This window comes from Branchiostoma floridae, chromosome 12 (assembly GCF_000003815.2).
Source record: "Branchiostoma floridae strain S238N-H82 chromosome 12, Bfl_VNyyK, whole genome shotgun sequence".
NCBI lineage: Eukaryota > Metazoa > Chordata > Leptocardii > Amphioxiformes > Branchiostomatidae > Branchiostoma > Branchiostoma floridae.
The window spans coordinates 17,560,651-17,573,271 of record NC_049990.1 but is presented as its reverse complement, the minus strand read 5'-3'; positions in this window follow the sequence as shown (position 1 = coordinate 17,573,271).

Below are 12,621 nucleotides of genomic sequence, written 5' to 3'. Positions count from 1 at the left end.
GGCCGATATGTTCAACTAACAGATCACAAACTCCTTGAATCTTCTTAACTCTTAGGTGGTACATAAAGGAGGAGTTGGGCGTAGCCGTCAAACCATATATGTGAATGAATTCGGTGCTATTTCACTTGTAAATTAGTTAATCGGCAGAATAGTAGCGGCACTCGAGGGGAGGGGGAGTTTTTCACACTTTTTATTTTGACTAAACAGTAGAATAACTTTGCGCAAGCTTTGTATCGCTTACAACGCATATTTTGGAGAGCAGTCCACAAATATTTAACCCATACATGAGCGACGTGGAATTAAAAAAAGACAGCCTTTGTCTTGACCGCGTACGAAGTCTGTGGTTTATGACAAGACAAGCATGTATGGAATACATACTTAAAATCTTTGAAAAGTGTTTGCATGCTGAATGCATATTTTGGAAACACGTGGAAACTTATCTGTTATATGTTGTAACTTTTTCACATAAAATCACATTCTTAGCTAGGACACCGGCTAATGTGACATTATGTGAAACACTTTCACATAAAATAACATTTTGATCTGTCATGTGAAAAAATGTGATTTCAACTTCACATAATTTCACATTCGCCTCCGTCCAGTTTGCGGAGTAAAACCGTTTCACATCCCTTCACATTTTGTCACATTTCACATTCACATTTTTTTTGTCACGTTTTTGGGTTGTGCGATTTCACATAATCGATTCACATTTTTCGAAGGGTCACATTAATTCACATAGAATAACATTTGACGATTCACATTTTGAAAATAAATCACATTTTGGGTTTCACATTTTTCCAAAGGAAGTCACATTAAATCACATTTTCTTGGCATCGTGCACTAAATTCACATAATTTTCACATTTATGCACCTTGTAGTGTACAATCCTACACTTCCTACAGCTGAATTTCGGATGGTTTGTTCTTCATGTCCGCTCAGCCTACAATATCTACATCACCAGTTGTAGGAATATGTAGGATTCCTACAATCCTACACTTCCTACAGCTGAATTTTTGATGGTTTGTTCTTCATGTCCGGTCAGCCTACAAATACCTACATCACCAATTGTAGGATTATGTAAGATTCTTACAATCCTACACTTCCTACAGCTGAATTTCGGATGATTTGTTCTTCATGTCCGCTCAGCCTACAAATACCTACATCACCAATTTCAGGATTATGTAGGATTCCTACAATTCTACACTTCCTACAGTTGAATTTTGGATAGTCCGCTCCCGATGTCCTCTCAGCCTACAAATGTCTACATCACCAGTTGTAGGATTATGTAGGATTCCTACAATCCTACACTTTCTACAGCTGAATTTCAGATGGTTTGTTCTTCATGTCCGCTCAGCCTACAAATACCTACATCACCAATTGTAGGATTATGTAGGATTCCTACAATCCTACACTTCCTACAGCTGAATTTCAGATGGTTTGTTCTTCATGTCCGCCCAGCCTACAAATACCTACATCACCAATTGTAGGATTATGTAGGATTCCTACAGTCCTACACTTCCTACAGCTGAATTTCTGATGGTTTGTTCTTCATGTCCGCTCAGCCTACAAATACCTACATCACCAATTGTAGGATTATGTAGGATTCCTACAATCCTACACTTCCTACAGCTGAATTTCTGATGGTTTGTTCTTCATGTCCGCTCAGCCTACAAATACCTACATCACCAATTGTAGGATTATGTAGGATTCCTACAATCCTACACTTCCTACAGCTGAATTTCGGATGGTTTGTTCTTCATGTCCGCTCAGCCTACAAATACCTACATCACCAATTGTAGGATTATGTAGGATTCCTACAATTCTACACTTCCTACAGTTGAATTTTGGATAGTCCGCTCCCCATGGCCTCTCAGCCTACAAATGTCTACATCACCAGTTGTAGGATTATGTAGGATTCCTACAATCCTACACTTCCTACAGCTGAATTTCAGATGGTTTGTTCTTCATGTCCGCTCAGCCTACAAATACCTACATCACCAATTGTAGGATTATGTAGGATTCCTACAATCCTACACTTCCTACAGCTGAATTTCAGATGGTTTGTTCTTCATGTCCGCTCAGCCTACAAATACCTACATCACCAATTGTAGGATTATGTAGGATTCCTACAATCCTACACTTCCTACAGCTGAATTTCAGATGGTTTGTTCTTCATGTCCGCTCAGCCTACAAATACCTACATCACCAATTGTAGGATTATGTAGGATTCCTACAGTCCTACACTTCCTACAGCTGAATTTCTGATGGTTTGTTCTTCATGTCCGCTCAGCCTACAAATACCTACATCACCAATTGTAGGATTATGTAGGATTCCTACAATCCTACACTTCCTACAGCTGAATTTCGGATGGTTTGTTCTTCGTGTCCGCTCAGCCTACAAATACCTACATCACCAATTGTAGGATTATGTAGGATTCCTACAATCCTACACTTCCTACAGTTGAATTTCAGATGGTTTGTTCTTCATGCCCGCTCAGCCTACAAATACGTACATCACCAGTTGTAGGATTATGTAGGATTCCTACAATCCTACACTTCCTACAGCTGAATTTCAGATGGTTTGTTCTTCATGTCCGCTCAGCCTACAAATACCTACATCACCAGTTGTATGATTCTGTAGGATTTCCGCAACCCTACACGTTCTACAGCGGAATTTTGGATGGCCCGCTCCTTATGTCCCTCTCAGCCTACAATTGTCTACATCACCAATTGTAGGATTATGTAGGATTCCTACAATCCTACACTTCCTACAGCTGAATTTCTGATGGTTTGTTCTTCATGTCCGCTCAGCCTACAAATACCTACATCACCAATTGTAGGATTATGTAGGATTCCTACAATCCTACACTTCCTACAGCTGAATTTCTGATGGTTTGTTCTTCATGTCCGCTCAGCCTACAAATACCTACATCACCAATTGTAGGATTATGTAGGATTCCTACAATCCTACACTTCCTACAGCTGAATCTAGGATGGTCCGATCACAATGTCCTCTCAGCCTACAGATGTCTACATCACCAATTGTAGGATTTGTAGGATTCCTACAATCCTATACTTCCTACAGATGACTTTTGGATGGTTTGTTCTTCATATCCGCTCAGCCTACAAATACCTACATCACCAGTTGTAGGATTATGTAGGATTCCTACAATCTTACACTTCCTACAGTTGAATTTTGGATGGTTTGTTCTTCATGTCCAATCAGCCTACAAATACCTACATCACCAGTTGTAGGATTATGTAGGATTCCTACAACAGGGCTAGATGCCACACACGATCCCGACAAGGTTGCGGCGAAATACCTGGCATGGCTTCCGCGATGGTGTTACAACGGGCCCGCGGGCTTAGATGCATTTTGCGTCGACTTCGTGATGTCATACACGATCTCGACACGGTCACGGCAAAATGTCTTACACGGCGTCGGCGTCGGTGTTGTAACCGACCCGCGCGGTCAGCTGTATTTTGCGGCGATTTCGTGATGTCTTACATGGAACATCTGCCCACTTTGGGGATACACCAGCCCACCATTATCTCTGCCCTCACCCCCAAAATGGAACAGAAGATGTCCTGTCTGGTTAAACACGTGAACAATGTTATTTTCTAGCGTAACAATGTCTCCATTCCTGTTAACGGCGATGGATGATAAACATGAAATCTCTAACTGAAGTTTCCTGACAGTCCTACCGTTAGAATGAAATATGAAAATCTTACAGCTACATTTAAATGCGCCAGGTATTGCGATAAGAATGTGGTTACTTTTAACATCCACGGCAATAGCACGAAAGACACTACTGCTGCTTGGAACCCCAAACATAGACAAAGCTCGACCATCCCTGTTGTATTGTACAACACAGGAGCCAACAAATACCAACGTGCCCACACTACCCACAGATTATCATTGCCGTCAATTGAGATATCCTCTGGAATCATGTTACTGTCAGGTGCCCCGGGAACAGTTGTCAAGAAATGACGAATGTAAACCCCATTCATGTTAAAGACTTGGACTTCATCGTTGTCATGATCAAGTACATATATTTCGTTCCTAGAAGATACAACAACTCCTCTTAGACGAGAGAACTTCCCCAGTGTCGATCCCCGTCCACCAAACGTGATGACGTGACGTTTTCCACCATCATTCTTCGTCCCTTAAACGACACAAAACATAAATACCATTAATGTGAAAGATATAGAATTTCTACCATATAGCGTTTCATATTTTTTTGAATATGTAACAAAAGTCACTGTTTATTTTATCGTAGCAATATCTTGTTTACCTTCTTGGCTGATAGAGGTGTGTAGGTTCTTTTTTAGAGTTGTCACATATCCAACAGTTGTCTTAGTTGTGTTGGTGTATGCTGTCGTTGAGAACACCTATAAAGGCAGTACATATATTAGTTTAGGCATTTTTCTTTTGCCAGGCTATTGAAACCTGAGGCACACTAACGAAAGAAGACCATTGAATCCATAGATCATTCAATACGAAACCATTGAAATAATTCAGGTGGCCTTTTGATATTACAACTGTTCGTTTTGAGTCCGATCTTTTTTTCTAGGACAACATGTGATTTAATTTTCATTCATGTAATTAACACTTTACTTTGACGTTTCTAAAAGAACATTGTTGTCGTTCTTTTCATTACTGCTAAAGGTCTCATGCATAGAAAATATTGTATACTCACACTGTTGGTAGGTGCTGATTCAACAGTGTACGCTGTAGTTGTTGAGGATGTATCTTTTTGGATTTGAGCTGTATTCTCGATTGTCGTCTGTAACAGAGACGTATCCTTTTACGTCAAACAAGACCTCAGATGTAAGCATTGAATTGGACAAAAAAGTAATATAGACAAGTCAAAGGCGCAATAATCAATCAGCTTGGGGTTTGCTTTTACAGTCATTTATGTTGTCTTACCTGCCATGTCTACTCACAACAAGATTCATTTGTTGATTTTTCTTTATTCGTCTAAACTGCCTATTCTCTCGCTATTTCTAATATCTCGAACCGTATACTGTTGTTGACGGCCATATTTACAGGTACCGTTGTGTATAAAGCAAATTAAGGTAGTGCGGACAATCATGTAACTCTTTACCTCAATATTCCTAATCTGCGTTGTAGGATATGGATAGTTGGGCGGACGGGATTCCAGGGGCACAGCAATGATGATTCCTGACAGGATCATTGCTACTGCAGCGGATGCCGTGATGACTGCACAAACTAGCAGTGCGCATGCGCGGGATGAATACATAGGGCCACGAGGTGCAGGTCCCCCATCTGTAGAAACTTATTGACTTTAAATTTATGGGAATCATCACACGGATAGATTTTTATTTGACATATGTTCTTTTCACAATCACTGTGAATGTCACAGTAAAATCTAAAATTATAGGACGCCTTTAATAAGAAAAGCTGTAGATGTCTCAGAAGGCCGATATTCCACAAGCCAACAAAAATTAACACCCTGATTAGGGAATTTTTGTAGCCATCCATGTGTTGTGCATATGATAACGAGTTTTTTTATATTTTATATTGAATTAATATTCAAATACGTATTGGTTCCCGTTAATCCCGTGCCAATAAATGCATGCACATAAGTAATGTAAATGCACCTTTGCTTATAAACAACAATCAAAGAACACTAATGAAACAAAAAAGGATCTTTGTTCCAAGAGAATTTAGTCGACAAGTAAATCTGCCAAAAGATACGTAAATACCGATTTTAATAAAATAGATCAATGAGTCTCATATCAGAAAACAAGTTGCTAATTGTAAACAAAGCGTTTTACTACTTCCATACTAGGCCACAAGGCTAACAATCAAGATCCATAGATTAAATCATAAGACAATACAAAATAATAACAAAAGAATTTTGTAGACATTCAAGCACACGAGGGGCACTACTGGTCTTTCCGGTCATTTTGATATCTAATTGTATATTTACCGGAACAAATTTTTGCTTTTAGCAAATATTTCAATACAAGCTTAAACTTGAAGGGATTGTGTAAAATATTCAACCAATTTTGCATTACGGCATAGGTCCTTGTTGCCTACATTCTAAAAAAAATCAGAAACCTTTGTAAGAATCTATTAGTAACCAAATTACTGTTTTAAAATTGGATTTTATTTTACTTTCTAAATATTTTTCTATTGTATTCCAACATAGTAGGAACATTTCTGACATCATTTAACAAGTGTTGACATGATGCACTATTTTCTAACCGGTTCAGTGAAGAGGTTGGGAGGAGGACAATTCACACATCTCCCAAGTAAGTACAATAAATTATATCTATCTACCAGACCCCCCCCCCCCCCAAAAAAAAACATCACTACTGTCCAGCCGTAAAATCTAAGAATACAAGAAACTGTGAATGGAGGCCATCTTGCCCCTACATTTTTGGGGCAATAATGTACATGTACCGTTTGGAAAAAAAGCCTCTAACAAAAAACGTTAAGAATTTTTCTAAATAAAAAATAAATTTGTATAGTTGCTTTCATGCCGACATTAAAATTATTAAAGAATTGTCCAACTTCCGTTTACAACTGGGTAGATTTTGTTTGTTACTGAAGTATTCATTTTCTTAAAAAATCAAATTCATTTCTATTGTTTTAAAACCCCTATTGGTATGGACTGTAAAGGTAATACTCTTTTTTGTCCAAAGTTTATTAAGACTCACCTGATGTAGGATTGGTGCTCTCAGTTGGTGCGTTTAAACCCAGGTACTCATGCTGGTTATCATCAACATCGTTATTTCCATATATACTATCAGCTACACCATCATCATTTTCATATACATCTTCAGGCACACCATCATTTTCATATACATCTTCAGCCAAATCATCATTACTTTCAGATACATTGTTAGCCACACCATCATTATTTTCAAATACATCATCATCCACATCATCAGTTTCAAACACATCTTCAGCCAAATTATCATCATTTTCATATACATCTTCAGGCACATCATCATCATTTTCAGCCACATCATCTTTCTTATATACATATACATCTTCAGCCAAATCATCATCATTTTCATATACATCTTCAGCCACACTATCATCAGTTCAAATACATCATCATCTACATCATCATTTTCATACACATCCTCAGCCATACCATCATTTGTATACACATCTTCAGCCAAATCATCATCATTTTCATATACATCTTCAGCCAAATCATCATCATTTTCATATACGTTTTCAGCCACACTATCATCATTTTCAAATACATCATCATCCACATCCTCATTTTCATACACATCCTCAGCCACACCATCATCATTTTCATATACATCTTCAGCCACATCATCATCATTTTCATGCACATCTACAGACACGGTAGTATCTGTTCCTGGCTTGTGATCAACGTGCACAACCAACGACTGATTCTGTATGGATTGCGGTTCCACTGTAGGACCAGACGCTACAACTCCACGAGATGCCTGAGCCGGGGTGTTACTTTGCTGCATCATTTTCATTGGTAGAGAGATACCTGGCAGTGCGGAGAAGGGAAAATTCTAAAACTAAAACAAATAAATACCACTTGATGCTACGTAATTTCTGCGTCAGTTATATCGGAAATCTTTGATTGATGTTTGCTCATCCTGCTATATTTGATTAGTTTTTAATTAATATAGTTGATTTGATTTATTGTACTTGGTACATTATGATTTATGTCATTGGTACCAATGAACAATAAACACTTGACTTTTTGAAAAGCGATCTTAATCATATTTCCATAGTTGATAACTGTTCAAAATGTAAAATATGGATTGATTCTGAATAGATTAGCTGCTATCTCTACCAGAAATCTAATAATATGATAATAATAAAACTATGGTCGCAATAACCTGTCCTTTAAGCATGTATATATATATATAATTGAAAAACTTGTCTTTTCAATCATTGCAAAACCTTGTATTTATCGGGTTCCTCTGTCACGTATGACTGATAGACATTTCCCGATTTCTTACCTGTAATGCAAACTCAGTAAGTTAGTCTGTGGTCTTGTTCATAAACAGCAACAGCTTTTCGCAGGGTGTAGAGTTTTCAATAGGTTGGCTTCTCGCTAAAAACGTCGAAGAAAACAAGACGAGTGGTGGTGATTGTGCTGATGTTTAAACCGTAACAAATAATTGTCTAGACCTTTTACAACAAAATAGGTCAGCTTATCGGGCAGAAATTGAATGAAACTATTTTCATTGAATTATTAGATACGAATCGCCGAGGAAATACTACAATAGTAATTGCTGTACCCTTAACAAATACTAACGAGAGTTCTCAGACATCCATGCATTGTATTGGATGCTTGTAGACCTATTGTGTAATTTGTTGTTTTAAATGGTGGTGGAAGCAAAGAGCCGCATTGTCTTGTATCGAATTTATCTAGTCATTTAATTTTTGTTAAACACCTAGTGTGATGGAGGTATGTGTTTCCACTGAAATTTGTGTCCTGGTTGCAGTGCTTTTGACTGAATGTGCTTCATCATCATCATTAACTATGGGCTTTTGTGCTGTGTAGACCATTTACTTGTGTCCTTTCGCGCTGCTGAAAGACTTCTTTACTGTGTTTTATTTTCTGGAATGCAACATCAATATGTGAGAAGTCTTGAGATTTTTTACAGTAGCTAGGTGGTAATATAAGATAGTAAAAAAATCTTATCGGCGCGTCACCTTCTCACGCCCACTTTAAAGCGCCGCTTTGCGGAGTTCATATAACTGCAGCCGGCTCACACTAGAGAGACAGTTGCGTAATAAGGCGCATTTATTCACGAAATAGAAAACTTTCACAATCCAAATCATACAGTCTCAAAGTCGAAACCTTCCCTGACCACGCAGCACAGGTTATATCTGACTGCCTCTCAAATAAAACTTTCTACCTCTCCTTCAAGAAGTTTATCCGTACAACTTTATGTTCCCGCGTCATAGACCCCAGGGATTGCTCATGAATAATGTGAAAATTTTGCTCTATTCAAAATTCAACAACTTCTTTGGCATTGGCGGTAAGTTTCTAATACCCCCTTTCCACTAGGACGGCGCTCTCGCCGCGCTCTCTCTGCGACATAAAATTTGACAGATCGCTCAACGAATTATATAGAAAAGAAACGAATCCTTTTACACTTTGTGAGGTTTTGTTGTCTTCTCGGCCACACTTTCACATTTTGTATGATATACCAAGTATGAAAGTAAATGTTACACATATACTATTCAGGTCGCAGTCAGATGATCGCCGTTTAGTGGAAGGGGGCCTTACGCTGAAAACTACAGTCAACCACATGGCCAAATTGATTTTATTTGGCCATCTGTCCCCACCAAATCCCTGTATTGATAAATAAGAAGTGAGATTTTAATGTCCCGTATAATATATCCGTTGTTGTTGTATATCCACTTCCACGGCTTTCTTTCTAAGTCAGTCATACGTTTGAACAGGATAGAAAATGACATATACAGGATTGTCAGTGAACCACATGATTCTACTATTGATAATGTTACATTGCAACATTAAGATGAACATGCAGAATTTGATTATTTTGATACCATTGGCCTCACAGTAGGTGAATATAACAACAGAGGCCGTTAGTACATTGCCCTCTGACCGCCCTTTGAACCGGGAACATTTACACAGCGTTCTTATCTCAGAAATGAGACAAACATGCTCAAACAATGTATTTCAATACATTGTCTTCTCAGACGCTTGGAATGATTGAAGACTATTTAAATGGTCGGCATTACCTAGCTATAGCCTAACATTGCCTAGCCTTGATCAGTTGTTTCCATGTATGACGAAGAATTGTTTTGACTGTCTTTACGTCCTTGTTACCGAACTAAAAATGTTTTCTTAGATGAAAACTTCTTTTGTCATGACTAAAAGTTAAATTACATTCCTTTCAGAACGTTGGCTGCATCAGGTTACCAAATGCGTTCGGGGTGTTATAGACACAGCTTCACACAGCGGCATATTAACACAGGCACACACACACACATTCACAAGGTAAGCACATAAACGCAATCACACACATTATGAAGTACAGCCACTCACACGCAGAGACAAACGCGCACGGGTGCGCACACGATTCCACACATTCACTTTGACAATCCGACACACTTGCCTACCCCTTTCTGAATGCCGGTGTGACAGCGATCTCGCCCCCCCGGCGATTTCGCCCCCCCGGGGGGCGAGATCACTAGCGTTTTCGCCCCCCTTTAGCGTTTTCGCCCCCCCCCCCCCAGAGCAGCTGGCTACTACATATTACAGGTGCGCTACCTGGTACTATACTGCACCTGGGGAGTAACGTATATGGTGTGTTACCTGGTACCTATATGGCACCTTATTACCGTACCGTAAGATGTCATACCTCGAAAGTCGATACTATATTGTTCGGTGCAAACATGACATTGAAATGAAAAAGACAATTTTTGCAGCTGAGGTGGCATAAAAACAGTGCTACTGCGAACGTATAAATCAACACCGTCTATGGTACGGAATACGTCAGCTATATGTTTTCAATTTGTCACAGTGTTTTCTTTCTTGTGCTGGAAACATTTCCAAAGCACTAACAAAAACACACGTGAATAACAGTTTCTCATTATAAACACTATCTACGCGCAAGTTGATATAGCTGTTGCTAAATGCTACACAAACACTGGTAAAGTACCTGTCTTAAGAAACACGGGTAAATGCATCAGTTCCTAAATACTAGAAAAAACAGTCATGTTGGAGGTGAAGATATCCCTTGGCCAGGTGCATATACCAAAATGTGCGTTATTCTAATTAATACCTAATATTTGCATAATTAATAAAGACATTACATAGTTCTTTTGTGGTCACTTCATGGTAGAAACTTCATATTGGAGATATATAGATTGCTTGAGGACAGGTGAATACAATGAAATACATCTTATGTCAAGACTCAGGTATATGCAATAATGGGAATACAAGGGACCAAACCCTCCTTGTCTGAAACAAGTTCAACTATCTTATTACTATGTAATTACGTTAATATTGATACTATGAATGGAGTTATGTATCAAACTCGTGTACTTATATCATTCTGAAACTACATTTTGTGATTTATACCAATCAACTTCTAAAATGTCATGTAAACCCGTTTTTTTTTGGGGGGGGGGCGAAATCGCTAAAGGGGGGCGAGGTAGGGGGGCGAGATCACTAGCCGGGGAGGGCGAGATCGCTAGTGATTTCGCCCCGGGGGGGCGAGATCGCTAGTGATTTCGCCCCCGGGGGGGCGAGATCACGGGGGGGCGAGATCGCTGTCACACCTGTAGCATTTTGTCATGCTCGTATGTCGCTGCCTTTTTAACGACGTCAAGAAAAAATTATCTGAACTTGAAATGACTTTTTGTGATGGTTTGCGTTCTATATTGAATTTTGAACAAGAAGCGTCTTTCCATGGAGACTTTCCCTCTAGAAGAATACGTCAAGACTTTCATTCGGTACCTAAAGTCAAACGGCGAGGTCATGAACCAGGAACATTTGCATAAGATTACTATCAGTATTGACCAGGGGTAGTAAGACAAAATGTATCAACAAAGCATGTTATTCCATTTCTGCGTCGAAAACATGTTTGCCCATGGTGAGTATTTTGGCCTTTGACCGGAACCTGGTCGTAAACGATTGTCTAAACTAACCCTGGAAAGTACGATTCTTTTTCATGGTGGTGTTATGTACATGGCTGGCTTCGTCAAATCCATGATGATTACAAAATGTGGTGATTTGAACACATTTCTATATATATATATGGATCTTGTGAAAATTAATTCGCGATTTCTTAATGCTCTTTTACCTCTTTGTACATGTATGCCGTACTTAGCATAATAGGGTTTGGATGTGTAATAAAGATTGTTATCGAACCTATGCTTCATTGTTATACCACGATTACGACAAAAACAGGTTTACTCAGGCCGATAAGAGAGCTGGCGGTCACATTGTCAAACGCGTGGACACGACTTGTTGGCATCATGCCCACACCTAAGTTCTAACGCATGTTTACGACATCAGTATGATGAAGAAATATTACAAAACGCAGCAAGAGAAAAATAGCAAGATTGCACTTATCACGCCTGTCAAATAATTCAGATTGACCGCACTAGTCGTTTTTTTTTCACATATTCATGCATGTAGGTCACTGGTGGTTTTTTTGTTTTGTCTTCGTTTCGTCATAGTTTTACATATTTTCAAAAAGTGAGAAAATTGACTATTAAGTAAAGTGATTAAAAGGATAGTAATTGAAGCTGTGTTTTAAACTAGCTGTGTAATAACTATTAATTCTATCTATTCTATTAAAAAACACGGGAAGATCAACATCTTTCCCTTCAGAAAAAGATACTGTATGGCACTGAACTTGAAAAACAGCGGCATCAGTACTTATTTAGTCTAAGATTCCCTTAGCAGTTTCCTCTCGTTCCAAAACACATCAAAATATGACTTTGTTTACATGTGGGTCAGTATAGGACTTTTAACTGGCTTGGCAAACATTGGCTCGGCTCCAAGGCTAGATTAATAAAAGTGTTTGCCTCACTGAATCAATAGTCACCGGGGCAACTTATACGACCTCAACTGAGCAGGATGTGTATAAGTACGAGAA